Raw genomic sequence first — 17,154 nt, forward strand, 5'->3', positions numbered from 1 at the left:
AACGGCTTGCCATATTCCTTGTTATCTTGATGCTCATAAGTGTTTTTTATGTGATCTTGATGCTCATAAGTGTTTTAATGTGATCTTGATGCTCATAAGTGTTTTCATGTGATATTGATGCTCACAAGTGTTTTTATATGTGATCTTGATGCTCATAGGTGTTTTTATGTGATCTTGATGCTCATAGGTGTTTTTATGTGATCTTGATGCTCTTAAGTGTTTTTATGTGATCTTGATGCTCATAAGTTTTTTTATGTGATCTTGATGCTCATAGTATTTGATCTTGATGCTCATAAAAAGGGACGAATGATACTAAAGGGACAGTAAAATTCATAAATCGAAAATAAATTGACAACGACCTGGCTAAAAATGAAAAAGACAAACAAACAATATAAAACTAAAGAATAAGCAACACGAACCCCATAAGTGTTTATATGTGTTTTTCCCTGGCGAAGGGTACTGGTGAAGGTTTGAAACAACACGAAACACAAATTAATTGATGATGAAAAGAAATCCTAAACACATGTAAGATCATTTATTAAGTTGTTAGACATTTAAAACATTTCAGAATAATTTTGTTTGCATGAATTTGTTTTGATGTTTCCCTTGTTTCCCTAATATATATTAGAAACTTTTAGTCTATAGCATGGCATTTAGAAATATTTTGGATTTTGAAAACTGAAATCGTTATTTTATATATACGTATTCCTCCACGTTCAGAGTACAATATTAAAAAAAAGCCATTTATCGATACACGGGAGGCTATCAAACTAAATGACAGTCAATTTGCCTGTAGAATTTGTTACAACAGTATATCACCATTAAACTTGAAATAATATAAACAGGAACCACGTGTTTCAACCATTTGTAATAAAATAATAAAAACAAAACGGTTTTGCCGCGTTTGGAACGCCTTTTCTGTCACCCTAACACAGGAACGACCAGGACGGAAAAAAACCTACTTAGATCAAAAGATTTTTCAATGCTGGAAATGAATTGCAACATTTATTTGGGATGTGAAAATAAGTTTATGACACACATTTTCATCTTTTAGTGTCTAGGATTTACTAATGTGCACTGTTACTTGGTATGGACTAATAAATAATATCCATTTTCACTATTTAAGTGTGCTTTAATGATGTGGGTTTTGCTCATTGTTGAAGGAGGTACAGTGACCTACCATTGCCTAAATACACGTTATTTGGCCTCTGCTGGATAGTTGTAGCATTGGCAATCATACCACATCTTCTTATTTCATATACTATATGCTTTGGGAAACCAAGCAAAAATCTAACACTTAAATATAAGTTGCCAGATTGGCAATCACACCAAAGTGTCCTATAGATGCTTGCATCCATATCAATAGGACTGTAGTGTGTAGTTGCCAGATAAGTAATCAAACCAAAGTGGTAAGTTGCTCGCGTCCACGTTTTTTGGACTGTGGTGACTCTAGTCGTCTCATTAGTAATCCTATTCGTACAACATCTATTTATTTTTATATTGTAACAGTCGAAAAGACAAGTAGAACTTAATTGATTTGTCATATAATTATTGAGTTCTCAATTAAGTACCAAATAAATATAGCTTAATGCAGTCGAAATGGAAAGAAATTTGACATGATGACGTTTGAAGCATGTTTAAAAGATATGAACAGGAAACTGTCATCTTCAAGAATTGTTTATAAGCCATTTAACTAATGAGATAAAAATATATAAAAGACAAATTTAATGCGTCACTTATATCATCTTCGTACATGAACATATGATGATTTAACTTTTTTTTTATTTTGATAAAAACACTGTGTCATTTATAAACTAAGTCAAAACTGTATGAAATAAAAATTTTAAAAATTTCTAAAACTATATCGTGTAAGGATAACGTTGTTGAAATCATATAGATGATTTCACTTTGGCAAACAATTATAACACATTTATTTCAATATCTTTCTTTAAATGATGCACGTTAAAGACATCCTTGTGGATTTCGAAAAAGAGTAGGCTAATGCCGCTACAAGGCAACACTCGCACCCGCAAAGTGGAAAGGGATTAATATAAGTTGCAAAACTTGTTTCCCAATCCACTATAAGTAAATATGTTTAAACTAAAGATACTTTAAGTAAGTTTTGCAATATCTATTTCTGAGCTAAACTAACCAAGACTTCTTTATTAACTTATTGTCTACAGACATATATTTAGTTGTCTCTTGCCTAGAGGCCATCTTATAACCTTAGAACTAGCACATAGTGAAAATGGCTTCAGCCTGTCATTTACATATGTACCAGTAAACTGTCGATGAAAGCTTAGGTTTTCTTAATTATCGATATCTTACCAGTTTAGATAAATGTTTTGAGGTTAAGTGTAAATTATAAAACTGTATATGTTAAGCCTTATAAAATTTTCTCCACAAATGAGACTTTGTACAAAGGTACTTTTCGACAAGTTCATTTAATTAAAAGTTTGAGGCAAAAAAGCTAAATGTTAAACTACATGCTTAAAATGCAGACTTATCCTTCAACGGTATTTGTCAATCATTCATTTTAGACATATTTAAATAGTCTTTAATTGGAAATCGTTTTGCCCAAAATGGCTTTAAATTGATTCCAAGACAAATTTAATTCCGACCAAAAATTATTTGTACCAGTCTTTAAAAAAGATCATTATACCAGTTTTGAAGGTAAGATTTTGAATTTTTAATAATCCATAACTCACTGTTGTTTTACTGAAAGTTATGACCAAACATGTACATTTCCAAAAGGCGTGTTGCTTTCATAGCCACCGGTTTTGCTAAACTTGCGTAGATTAATCAATTTGTTTTATTCTTATTATTAACATGAAATGTTATTTATGTAAAATGGTAGAGTAATAAATGTAAAACAAATGTAGTATAAACTGATTTATATAAAAAAAAAATTCAATACAAATGTAACATAGCCTTAAAACACTAGAAATGTTGATAAAGTTAAAAATAAAAATACCGATACTTTAGTTAACATGTTTGTCAAAAAGTAAACTGACACTTGTTTAGAAGAAATTATAAATAAAGGAAACAAAAATACTTCTTTGAATGTACTTTTTTATCGTTTGGTGCAGAAAACGATGAACTTAAAGGTTCAGTTTTAAATTAATCAAATTCAAATTTAAATTTTAAACAGGAAGTGAAAAAAATATTTTGAAAGACAGATGTAAAATATCCCAATGGTACTATGATCAATCCAGTAAATTTCCATTGAACAAAACTGTCAATGTTAACATTCGAAATAATTATTAATATATATACATCATTTGTATAATCAATAAAACCACCATATAGCTATGATATCCGTAATTATTTTTGAGTTTTGGTGTTATATTAGACTTGTGATTATCCAAACTTTTTACACGAAAACTGAACGTAATTAATTCAAGACCAGTTTTCATTGTAGCTGGGCGCGTGAAGTAACGTCACCGTCGGAAATAGAAATAATTAAATGCGTAGGATAACATTAGTTTATATACATAATTCAAAGAAGACAGTTTGACTTTTTATTTAGTGATTTTTTTACTGTTAAATTTATTTTTCTAATTCACTGGTATTTCTTAATCAAAAATTAAGTTTCGGCGAACTGATTTTTTGGTTTCAAAAAAGATATAAGAAAAAGTTAAAATCTTTGCATTTAAAAGAGAGGAACTAGTTTTTTTTAAAATCTCGAACAAAGAAGAAGATAACACTATTTTACCATAACAGTTCTTTAATACAAGGTAAGCATATTTAAATTGTATATTACTGATACTCATACACACAGAAAAATAATTTTAAGTTGTTATAATTGACAAATATAATCTATTATATCTTGCTTAATCGCCTTTTTGATTTACCGGCAGAAGATTAGATATTCAATCTACATATAAAGGCTGTCGAACAAACACAAATGTAAATTTTCAATGGAAACATTGCAGTCTTACAATTTGCTCATCAACATCATAGGAAAAATATAAATATGATGATGGATTAATTGAATCATGTCTTAAATTTGTTCTTACATTTCATATTGTCTTTTTCGGTCATTTGCATCATATATTTACTTCAATTTGACGAATCTACATTAATAAGCTTACACTAGCTTGTGCTGTAAAAGAGGGAGAATAATGTTATATGCAAGTTTTCTTGAGTTTCTGCGAATTTGATTGTACGATACTATAAAAATGACGTATTTATCTGTTTTCCAAATATGTTTAAATGTTACGGAGTATACAAACAACCTGTTGCCGCTTTGATACACGAAGTTTTCAGATGCTTTTGTACATTCTGTTTTATTCTTGTTTATAAATTTGATGAGGCTCTCTCTTCTAAATTCAGTAGATTGAATTCTTTTTCATTGATGGAAGGTGTTCCCATCTTGTTCCTAAAAAAATAAAAACTGTTTAGCTGAAAACTGAGAAGAATATGATTGACACTAGAGAACCAATCATTTTCCCTCAAATAAGTTAAAAAGTATGTCTAACGAAAAGCAATATACCATCATGACCAAAGGACACACAATTAATGATTTAATTTATACGTATAAGGGAGTAAGGTTCCAACTCCCTTGGTCAAAGTTGAACTTAGATGGATTCCAGTTTAATTTTTAGGTCACATAGCTCTTCCCGTGTTTCGGTTCTGATACGTAATTGGTTTTCAAATATTTTTTTTGAATTGAGCGTTCTTTGTGAAGGTAGTCTCCGAAAATGCTCTTCAGACGCATATAATTTATATTGTTTACCCCTAACGTTTGTTTATATTGACATGTAGATTTCGCGGCTATGTTTTGTTTTAGCAAACATTTTACGGACGCAGATTTTTGTGTATATGTGTGCAGACGATAACAGACTCAACAACATCTGAAGTATTGTATGCACTATGATTTTTATATGTTGCTGATGTTATTTTGTTTTTTTGGTGTTTAGTAAGGTCTATGGTAAGTATTAAAGTTGGGTTTGATAAATGAAGTAAAATAGTCAAATAGCAATTTATCCAATTATCATGATATAGATCTTTAGAAATCTTGTTTAAGTTATGTAAATATCTACAAATTTGTATTAGTTCAAAATGTAATGATAAAATACATAAGCTCTTATGCTAATATGTTACAAGTACTTTTCTTAATATGATTATTTAATCGCTAATCACAATTCATTAATAATTCATATGTTTGTTGCTATCATTACTAAAAGGGCAGCAACAGATGATTTTGTCTGTCGTCTTTAGGTGTAATACCACCATAGCACTGTACGTCACATCAGGATGAAAAAGGGTGGATTAAAATATTTTCTTGAATTTGTCATGTGTGAGAAATTAATCCTACATTTCAGTGCAGTAAATTACTTCTGAGTAATAAAGATATATCTTGGTTATTCAAAGCTCCATTATTTTTTAATTGGTATTTCTATGATATATTTTGGAAAATTGAGGTTACATGGTTTCTAAATAAAGGCAACAGTAGTATACCGGGGTTCAAAAATCATAAATCGATTGGGATAAAACAAATTCGAGTTACAAACTAAAACCGGGCGAGACACATCAACTGTAAGAGGAAAACTAAAGCTTGTATACAGGAAAGAAAGGGGTGGACATTTTATAAGTTAACTTCCAGTGATGGTTATTATCTTATATAAAATGAAGAGTATTTGTGAAAAGTACTGGATGGGATAAAACTTCATGCCACAATGTTTCGGACTAATAGCGGGAAAACAGTGGTGGTATAAAGTAAAATCACAAAAATGCTCAACTCCGACGAAATTAAAAACGGAAAGTCCCTAATCAAATGTCAAATCAAAACCTCAAGATTTTTTTGTTTCAATGCTCCCAGATTTTTATTTATCGCCCTATCCTGAACATACATAAAATATTTGTTTCTTGCCGTTCAGCAACCAAAAAGTAATCAATCAGAGACGGTTACTTCGTTTTGATTGCGATCCTCATGGTTTCGTGTTAACGGGACAAAGCATATTCAAGAAATAAGTAAGCAGTGCACTGAAATGAAATCTTCGTTTTATTTAACAATATCAGAGGATCTGTAACTCAGCTTATCGACCACGAGTTTCGTCTACAAAAGACCCAGTGACGCTATTATCTAAAGCCAAAAATATAAGTAAAGTACGACAAAGTTAAAGAGCATTGAAGACCCAAAAATGCCGATAGGATTTGCCAAATTCAACTACGGTATTCGATTTCTGGGGTAGAAAATTAGTATCGCGAAGAACTCAAACTGCTCCGAGTAAATTCTCCGTTGATGCAACAAATACATGATACAATCTAATAGATTTTTTTCGTTTTCAAAATCTGAAAAAGTTCACAAAACACTTTGTTGGTTGTTCTATAAATACAGGTTTCCATACGAGTTCAAATCGTTAAAATAAACAAGTTGGTTTCACAAAAAAAACCTTATGACTTAGATCGTAATTCATGAACAATTCAGTTAATTAATCTTAGTCGTAAGGTTGTTTTTTTTGCACAAAACCTCCTCCTGGTCATTTCATTTATTCAAACTTTTGTTGTATTTTCCATTTATTTTTTAATTGATGATTGCTGTTCTCCTTATTGCGCATTATTCGTACAAAGTTATATTTTATATAATTCTGCTTCATACTCATACTTCATACGAAAATCGTGTCTTGAACAAAAAATGATAGTACCATCATATAGATACCACAAAACGAAACATTTTCTTACACGGAATTCTAGGTGCTCTTGGCTTGTGAATTGGATACGGTGTTTTCTCTCTATTCGTTAGAAGAAGAAGTTTTTAGTGACAACCATAAATATGTTGTAAAGCAATTCATTATGTAGTTGAACTCCATCTTTTTGTCTCTTATATTCCTTATTTTTTTCGTCCTTATTTTACCACAGAAAATGAAACAAACCAGTATTTGATTTCGGGAGAAATGACTGCATGTTTATGAGAATATGTATTGTAAAAAGATAAAAAAAAAAAAAATAAAAATAAATAAAACAAAATCATTATTTTTGTCAAAATAGATCCTTCTCCATTATTCCGTGTACTTTATCACTAAGAACGTCTACAGAAGCAAAATGTTTTTGTTTTCAAATATTTTATAAATGCAAATTCGTATAAATTTGCAATTCGCAGGTTATATTTTGTGACCCATTTGTATCTCGTGTTTTTTTTAGTGAAGGGCAATTATTCAAATTACATAATATATTATGCAACGAAATATACATCAGTCTGGGTCTCAACTCCCTAGCGACTTGATCTCGTGCCTCTGTTCTGAGAGTAAACCAATAATGTTCTATCCATAGTCGTGTATAATATGACAATAACTATTTGAATTGAATGTAATACTGACCAAATCTGGATCCGCCTGGTTGTTTCAAGCAAAGCAGGAGACGCTTACACACTTGAATCCACCGTTTTGAGGTGGCGACGTTCTATGTTTTCCTTTGGTAGGTTCCAATGGATTTATGATTATTAGAATATCGATAATCTACGGTCTTATCTTATACATCAGAAGTATATTCTACTGATTTTTTTAAATGTGGAGCAGGAATGGTATTCCCTTCCGGATGACCTAGGTTCATCCCAAGTTTCAATCAGTTAGCGTAGCTCATCCTTAGATTATGCGGATTGTTTTTTTTTTTTTTTTGACTGTTATTTAAGTATTGTATTTTTTTTGGATTGCCATAGTTATTTCCATTTTTCTTACACAAAAGTTTTAAATTGGTGTCTTCCTTTCTTACAAGGTTAAGGCTTTAGTATTAGAAAAGTAAAGTGTTTTGCATAAGCATACATGCTAGCTAATATGATACTCCAGATGCACATTTTACAATTTGTTCTGATCAGTATGGGCTTAAATCTACAAACTTAAAATCTGAAAGTTTCAAATATTGAAGAAGTGATAATATAGTTCAAAATTACCAAAGATGGAAATATCGTAATTGATTTAATACCGCATATGGTTATTTCAAATTGTATACAAAATAAAACATGCGGTAGCGGCATTTGTATAAAATGAAGGGCAATAAACCAAAAAATAATTTCAAAAATTGAGAAATAATGATATTAATATCTTTTTCAGATATTTTTTCATTAGAAAAGATTGAGGGAATATTTAGTTATTTTTCTAACTTCTGCGAAAACATATTAAAACTCATTATATATTCCAAGGTAAATATTGTGTACGCCAGAAGCGCGTTTCATCTCCAAAAGAAGTTTAATCATCAGAGACGTTCCATTCAAAAAATGTTAAAAGGCCAAATAAAGAACGAGGTTGAAGAGCATATACAATAGATCGACCCATATCTTCTAAATATTTAAGACTTTTGTTTTTTTTAAGGCTGTTGTTTCAATCAAAGAGATAACGTTATCATATCATCATGATGTAAAAAAACACACCAAAGATACCAGGCTTATGATTTGATATGCCAGACACGTTTCGTCTATATTTTACGCGGATTTGATGTGTATGGGCCAAATATTTTTTCGAACACCCGTCTCCTCTTTTTCAGTAATTGGAATACAAAAAAAAAAGATTCAGTAAAATCGACGAAGCAAAAATTGACCCAAAAAGACTTATAGAATAATATTATTCAATCATATATTTTAAAAGACAATATTGTATAATCACTAAAGCACTCCTGGTGAGTTTTTCGTGTTGCTCTGTCTTTCTATGCGATATATTTGATTTTGGGATGTTTTGGGTTTTTTTTAACTCATGAATTTCGGTGGTGAACATGGTTTATATAAGTTATATATATTCGCAAACAACATTTTAATTTCAGCGACAAAATGAATATAATAAATAATTCATTTGCAATGCTTTAAAATTTCTAGGTTGTGGTTTGTTGACTCTTGCCTTCGTAGACTCGTCATTCTTTGTTTTTATTTATCATGACGTTGTCAGCTTGTCTTCGATGTATGAGATTATTTAAACCCTTTTAACTAATTTAAAGAACTACTCGCAGTTATGTTTTTTTTTTTTTATTTTGGGTGAGATATTCTTGTTAACAGAACTCTGTGGTCCATTAATTCCAATATATCAATATAAGCATTTTCTATTTAAGTCTATTCTGACAAAATCACAATCAATGTGTGATTGCACCTTTGAAATAACATTTCAAAAATAGGAGTGAAATAGAAAATAACATCATAGATGATTATGGTATTTTCATAATCGTTTTGAATTTCGACGGCATAAAATCAAAATAAATGTATTTGAAAAGACTGGTGTTTAATCAGTGGCCCACAAACTCTTAACAACCACCTATATCCGGCGTCCACAGAAACAGAATGAGAAATTAATGAATCTCCCTATAATCAATCCTGAGAAAAATGTAACTTAGTGTCATTATAAGGAACTTAAAGGTTTTTGATAATTTGATCGTAATAAAAAGCTATTGTAGTTGCGTGAACGGACCGCAATTTGCTTTTTGTGCTAATAATTTGGCAATGGCTTAAAGAGAAATTCATAATTGGTTGACAATAATTTTTCCAATGCCAATTTGTCTTCCGGGAAATTAAAAACGAAGAGAAACGTTAACATTTGACATAAAATACAAATAATGATTCAAACCATTTAAATTTATAAATAATAGTAGTTTGAACATTTTGTAGTGTTATGTTAAGGGTGTAGTCAGACATTAGTGCACCAGTAACATGTAATGGCATTAAAGCTTTGAACTATGTACTGATTGTGTACTCTTTCTTATTTAATCGAAGATGATAAATAAAATGATTAAAACATTTCCGAAAACTTGTAATTATAGATTAAATGTCACCCAAAAGCATTTGATAGTTTTGAGAATTGAATAAGTTTTTACAGAAACTTACAAAATAAGAATAAAAGTAAATTCTATTTTTTCCTGGCATTTTCATATTCCAAAGGGGTTATAATCTCTTCTTTAATACAAGACAAAGAAGATACCAAGCGGACTTTCAAAAAACATTAGACAGAGAGAAACGGACAATTATAGTTGACAAACACAAATACGCAAAAAGACAAACAACAGTCTACCAAACACTACACAGAAAAAACTAAAGACTGAACAACATTGAAGCAAAGACGGAAAGCTTGGGCGACTCTCATGTGCTTCGGTATGTTGCTCAATAGAGGAATACACCGTGTTTTTCAAAGCATTTTTAAATTCAATGATAATTTTTGATGTGATGTCACGATCGAATGAAAAAAGAATAGATATTAGGCTGCGACAATTGTAACTACCCCGTTGTATAATTCATAACAGTTAAGCAAATCATGATTGCGTTGTTAAAACCTTTGATATGACTTCAAAGATTAAATCACAAAAATACTCAACTCCGAGGAAAATTCAAAAACGGAAAGTCCATAATCAAATGGCAAAATCAAAAGCCAAAACACATCAAACGAATGGATAACAACTGCCATTTTTCTGTCTTGGTACAGGCATTTTCTTATGTTGAAATTGGTGGACTAAACCTGGTTTCATAGCTAGCTATTCAAATTTATCCTTTGGTACCCTTTGTTCAAAAGCTTCCTTGTACGCAGTAACCCGCGATAAAAGGAAGCACGAAATGATACACAAGAATATCGGTTTAACTAGGAGAGATCGAGGCTCCAAATATATAGGCGCTACTGGAATGTTGCTACTAAGAAAGTGAAACCTAAAATCATCACTTTTGTGGTATGGTTTAGTTTACAATCAACCATCATTGACAATTTCGAGATCTTATTCAATATATGAAGCAGATTTAATTGTGTCTGTGACAAAAGAAGTCAATGATCCCTTAGTTAAGTGGTATCTTTTTATGCTAAAAACATTTTACATTTGAACAAAACACTGTCAGTGATATTAGAATAATAATACATTGAGTGCCATACGTTTACTTTTTTGAATTAAGATTGGTTTGTATGTGCATGCTGTGTGTGGCTTTAAATAGTAGTGTGATTAAATAAAAGCTAACAATTCATGTATTTCATGTAAATGATACCAGAATTCTGAGGAACATTCAGCAAACTTCTGTTTAAAGTTAAAGATGTAGAGATTACAATGTATGTAACAGACTTGTTCCTTAAAGTGAATATTCAATTGAAAGTCTCATAAGGAAAGAGAAAATAGTTAATTCAATCATTCCATCATTGACTTTAAATCAGTTTTAATTAATCAATATTTAAAAAGATAATCTGATACGCTATTCTCGATTTTGCTATATAGTTTTAAAACATGTCATAACTAGTACGTAATCTACATGACCCATGAAATACAGTAATGTGCAATAAGCATCAAACCTATTCCATGTCTAATATTTTGCAAGATTACAACATAATCTTTGCTCAGATACTTATCTCGCCTTTCCTCGAAATCATTTTCATCTGTAGAGGATGCACTTTCATATTGGACTCTATAATTGTAATAGTTTTACAGTTTATATGTGCAAAAAAGCTATATCATATATAAACTCATCGAAAATGCCAGGATTAAATTTTGTATTTACGCAGACGCGCGTTTCATCTACAAAAGACTCATCAGTGACGCTCGAATCCAAAAAAGTTAAAAATGCCAAATCGAAGAGCATTGATGACCAAAATTCCAAAAACGTTTTGCCAAATACAACTAAGGTAATATATTCCTGAGGTAGAAAAGCCTTAGTATTTAAAAAAATTCAAAATGTTTGTAAAAGTTAATTTATAAATATTACGATATCAATGATAATTTATGTCAACACAAACTATGGAGTGGTGATAATTCATGTCAACACAGACTATGGGGTGGTGATACTCTCTGAAAATTAAAACACCACCAACAGTGGCATCGACCCAGGGGTTGTAAATAAACTTATCATAGATACCAGGATTAAATTTAGTATTTACGCAAGACGCGCGTTTCGTTTACAAAAGACTCATCAGTGACGATCGAATCCAAAAAAGTTAATTGAAGTATGTTCCATTTGTATATTTTTGTTCACAAATAAAACAAGTAGTATTTTGAATAATGCTATTTCTTATAGACAAATAAAATATCGGACTTGTTCCAGACTTGAAACAGAGATGAATTGCTCAAAAGGTCGGAAATTGAATCTTTCACATAAAATCATAAATTTGGCATCCTAACTTGTCTATTGTTATGTTTTGATTGAATACCATCCTCTAACAAGATGACCGACTTGAAATAAGTCTGGGATGACTCTTGAATTACTTGTAATGAAGGTCTCTGGAATGTTTTTGTTGTTCTAATGCAATTTTCTGTTGCGTTTCCGGGGAAAATTCGCCAATTGTTCCAGATTCAGTCTTGTAAACATTGAAGTTATTTGCCGATGGGATGTAAAAATTGTCTTTTAAAGCCTTAAAGAGGAACATATTCGTATACTGTTTTAAATTGAAAGTAATGTTAGATAATATTCCGGGATAAACCTTTCTTGGCAAAAAAGGGTAAGTAAATATGAATATTACAGATCGCGTATCTACCCCTGATGAATCGACTAGTTTCAATTATCATGATTTTGAAAAACCTTTATATTCTTAATGTTTTCATATTGCGTTCATTTAAAGTATGGCTATAGATCCACATTTTTTTTAATATTCAAAATAAACTATTTAATTAATATAGACAAGAACTTTTTCATATCTTTAAATATCAGCTGTACGAAGCTAAGAAGCTGTTGTAATGCGAGCTTCGTCGAACTATAACTCATGTTTCGAGCCGAGTACAAATAAAGCTAATATTTAAAGATACTTACACAGTTTATGTCTATGTCTATACCCTGCAATTAATTTTGTACAATTATTTTTCCATTCTTATATTCGAATTTGTCTATAATTGAAATCGACATGATTTAAACGCGGACCGCAATGAGGACACAAAATTGAACTATGACGTAAACAGTACCATTGACGTAACCGTTCAATCCCAACAGAAGCAGGATACCAGGAGACGATAAACGTCTCTTATACGTTTATCTCGTTGTGTTATCACCTGTATTAGTATTCTAGAGAGGTCGATTACAGGATAAAACTGTGTATCAGTATTATTTGACAAAAGCCAGAAATTACAATTGTTCCCCTTTTGGTATATTCCGAATCTTTTAAAATGTATGGCGTCCGGTTTGTTTCAGGTGAATAAGAATTTGAAACTGTCTTCTTATTTAAAGACTTTTCTCACGTTCCCCTTTGTACTACAACGATTACATTGTTTCTGTTTAAAACAATAGTTCGTTTGCGGATTTCTTTTTTAAAAGGAGCACCATAAAGCTCTTAAATCGATTAGGAAAATTTCAACAATATTGCATACACTTGTTTTTATTTACAAGTTCTTTTCAAAAACATATAATATATATAAAAAAAGAAGACAATAGGTTGTACACAATGTTGAACTAAATATAATCCCCCCGTTTTTCAATAGACAATAACGAAAAAGTCCATTCGCATTTGTTTAAATAAAAACTCAAATGTACCTTTAAACAGGGAGAAACATCCCGTCAGCTCTAAATATTGCGTACTTTATACAACTGTAAATGATAAAATCCAAACCAATTATAACAAGTCATTCCTTTATACATATACATAAACCGAATTGTATGTTACGAAATAATTCAAAGAAAAAAGGTGTATATTACAAAATCAAACTAAAGTTAAGTAAAGTAAGAATGAACTGCCTGGCAGACCTGAACATTGTTTACACGGTAACTCAACATTATAAAGTTCTAAAATAAATATCAACTCATGATAATTTCTTGAATCCCCAAAAGCTGACTGATGTATGACAAAAACAACAGATGTACAATAAGGCGCGCGGAGAGACTCATGGGCTCAAATGGACGGATGGAAGAACTCTTTTACTCTGCCTTACTTTATATTTGACATTACTAAATTCTCTTGACTAGTAATACAAATTTATCGCACACCTGATGTTACTGGCGTGAAATAACCATTTTGACCAATTTGACGACCAAGAATAATATTTTTTTGAAAAGCAACACATTGTCACTTACACTATCTAGTAATTGTGTCATGTAATTGTATCTCCAGGTGATGATTGGGATGCAATCTAAACCATATAGACCATTATCTGTTAAAGAGGGAAAATGAGTGTAAAGAAAAACGTATATTTACTTATATAAGTATATATAGTTGTAAAAAAACATTCTATTTAATACGTCTTTACCACGTCAGACAGTTGATGATACATTATATTTGTTAAAGGGAAATGTTTCAAATATCTTTTGCCCCTCTGTGTTCAGACATTGTTAAAAAAAAGCCCGGAGGTATTCTGTGATAATCTGAAGTTTGTAAGTACGTATAAGTAACAAGATAATAACAGATTAAGTAAATTATGTTTTAATTCATATCAATCTCATGCTAGTTTAAGAAAATGTAGCTTAAAATTACAAAAATATCTATTTACAATATTCGTACAGTGTAGGATAAAATTGGACGAATTCAATGCCTACTTCACACGTACATTTAGTTCGAACTGAATTCGAATTGAATGCGAAATGAATTCGCTAATCGAGTTCACACACTCTTCCATTTAATTCGAATTGGCTAATTCGCATTAGAAATCCGTTTTTGATGATACGAATTAAAAGTTAACGTCGTTTGGACAGTAACGCAAATTTGACGCCAATTGCTATTCGAATTAAAATTTACGTTTGAACGAAATACGTTTTGGATGTGGTTTAAACTAGTTCGAATTAATCAATGCGAATAGAGTTCGAATTACGTGTGGACGAAGCATAAGAAACATAGGGAAAAGCGTTGCTCGTTGAGTCTTTTCTCCTGTTTCGTAGAGTGTACATTTAAAATGTTCCTACACTACACGACTAATCTTTTTATTCTGCAATTTAACATTGAGCTCAAATGCACAATGCTTCTCTCATATAAATCTTTGTTGTATTAAATCAACATGATTGAAACGCGGACCCCAATGACGACTTTAAACTTAGAAGGTTCGTTATTTGTATATAACCGTCCGCTCGCCACAGAAGTAGGATACCAGGAAACTGTAAACATCTAGTATACGTTTGTCAGTTCATGTTTCCTGCCGTATTTGATTAGTAGGAAGTTCGATTGCAGGATAATTTAAGGATTTTTCAATCAAATGTTTACCACCTAATGATAAGTTCTGTCTATTGTTATATTTTCCCTCGTGATTGTTCCATGTAATTTGGTGTACAAATATAAAAAAGAAGATGTGATATGATTGCCAATGAAGCAACTATCCACAAAAGACCAAAATGACACAGACATTAACAACTATAGGTCACCGTACGGCCTTCAACAATGAGCAAAGCCCATACCGCATAGTGAGCTATAAAAAGTTGATCTTTAATGATTTTTGTAAAGTTTACTCAGTCATTGTTATAACAAAAAGTTCTTATTGTATAAAAACCTTACTATTGTTGAGCGCCGTATGTTAACCTCGATAATTTTGTTTGTTTTATTGACATATACCCCAGATTTGTCATATTCTTATGTGAATTATTTATTTTCCTTCTTTTATTCTTTTTTTACATATCAGTTGGTATTTTGTTCACTCTTTAAACGTTTACACACGTGTTTAGAGTACCAGAGTCAGCTGTTTTATCGCTTATCAGCCTGACTTCGGATTAGCACCTTATTGTATTTTCAGACACAAAAGTACAATTCTCTGATATTACAAGGCCTATCAACACCATATCTCGTACAAATGTATGGATATGATCATGTTATAAAACTTTAATATATAAATATTTTGATCAAGGTAAGTAGGCCTTGATATTCGCAAATACTCAAGGAATAAAATTCGCAAATATTCGTTCAACAATACTTTATTTCGCGAAGCAATGGAAAAACTTCTGAAATATCAAGAACACCGTGGTTGACTGCGTTTACGTCATTATTTACTAAAAGAACAACGAAATAAATTTTAAAAAAACAAAGTTGAAATAAAAAGTGAAATTACAAAAATACTGAACTTTGAGGAAGATTCAATACGGAAAGTCCCTTATCAAATGGTAAAATCAAATGATAAAATATATCAAACGAATGGACAACGACTGTCATATTCCTGACTTGGTACAGGCATTTTCAAATGTAGAAAATGGTGGATTGAACATGGTTTTATAGCGCTAAACCTCTCACTTGTATCACAGTCGCATCAAATTCCATTATATTTACAATGATGCATGAACAAAACAGACATAATAGGTAAAATTGTCAAACAATCAAAGGTTCTGAACATGCACGTGGTACAGGCACAACAAAATGTTGCAGTGGTAAACTATAGGTCTGTTAGGCTTTTTATCTCTCTTCGTTTAATTTTGAACAGTGCAATTACTACAAATAAAGATTGGAACACAAATAAATGTGTTTTGAAAAAAAAAATCTCTTAATTAACTTATTTATAATATAAGTATTTCAGATGTGATAATGCTAAAAGGCGGTTCAATTGTCCGGTTAAACACACATTGTTCATGGCATCAAAGGACACCACAATTTCATTGCGTTTCATGAAAATCATAATTATATACATTATTTTATTTGGATTTTTTTAACCTTGTACAGAAAAAAGAAAAAGAAAATTAACCATGCTATATGACTATCAAAAACTGCTTTTCAAAGGTGAAAAACAGAGAAAATTAAGTTAATTTTTCTCCCACAATAATCTTTTTTTAAATGTTAAAATCATGTATAATTACATGAATGGTTTATATAAGATAGAAGGGACAATTTTCATTCTTCTTTAATCTGCTGGAAACACGTGTTTCTTATTCCTGCGTTGTAATCGGAAGGTTGCTATGTGGAATAGTTGATAATAATTTAGTTCTTGTGTTCGTGTACTTGTTAAAATAACGCAACGAAAGCTTTGGTAATTATTTTTCTGGAAATGACAAAAATGTTGATCTGATCCAAATTTTTGTTTTGAAAGAAACATTTATTTAAAAAAAGAAGCCTTTTAAGAGTAATTAAAAAATGTTTATATACGGTATATTTTTAATAAAAAGCATATATTTTTGCTTTAGTGTATTATTTCCAATGAGGATGAGATAATCTAATAACAGTTAATATATTTAAAACCATTGTTTTGAGAGTTTATTTGTACATATACCACAAGAGATAGATGTAATGGTAAATACTTAAAAAACAAAACATGTGATACTCAAAAATGAAAATTACCTTCGTTAAATCGATCGAATTTCTAAAGCATCTGATTGACTATGGTATAGAG

At 30.7% G+C, this 17,154-nt stretch overlaps 1 protein-coding gene across 2 annotated transcripts in view; it reads left to right on the top strand.

The window, feature by feature from the left end:
- LOC139510616 (uncharacterized) overlaps nucleotides 1-17,154 on the top strand; it is a 44,535-nt gene that overhangs the window by 6,132 nt on the left and 21,249 nt on the right. Inside the window, exon 1 of one of the 2 annotated variants that reach the window (XM_071297166.1) lies at nucleotides 3,353-3,737. The exons of the other annotated variant lie outside the window; for it this stretch is intronic. The gene's annotated coding sequence lies outside the window, so the exon portion shown is untranslated. Of the gene's footprint in view, nucleotides 1-3,352; nucleotides 3,738-17,154 lie in introns of those variants that run through there. 2 annotated transcript variants of the gene reach the window in all.

Source organism: Mytilus edulis, chromosome 2, assembly GCF_963676685.1.
Source record: "Mytilus edulis chromosome 2, xbMytEdul2.2, whole genome shotgun sequence".
NCBI lineage: Eukaryota > Metazoa > Mollusca > Bivalvia > Mytilida > Mytilidae > Mytilus > Mytilus edulis.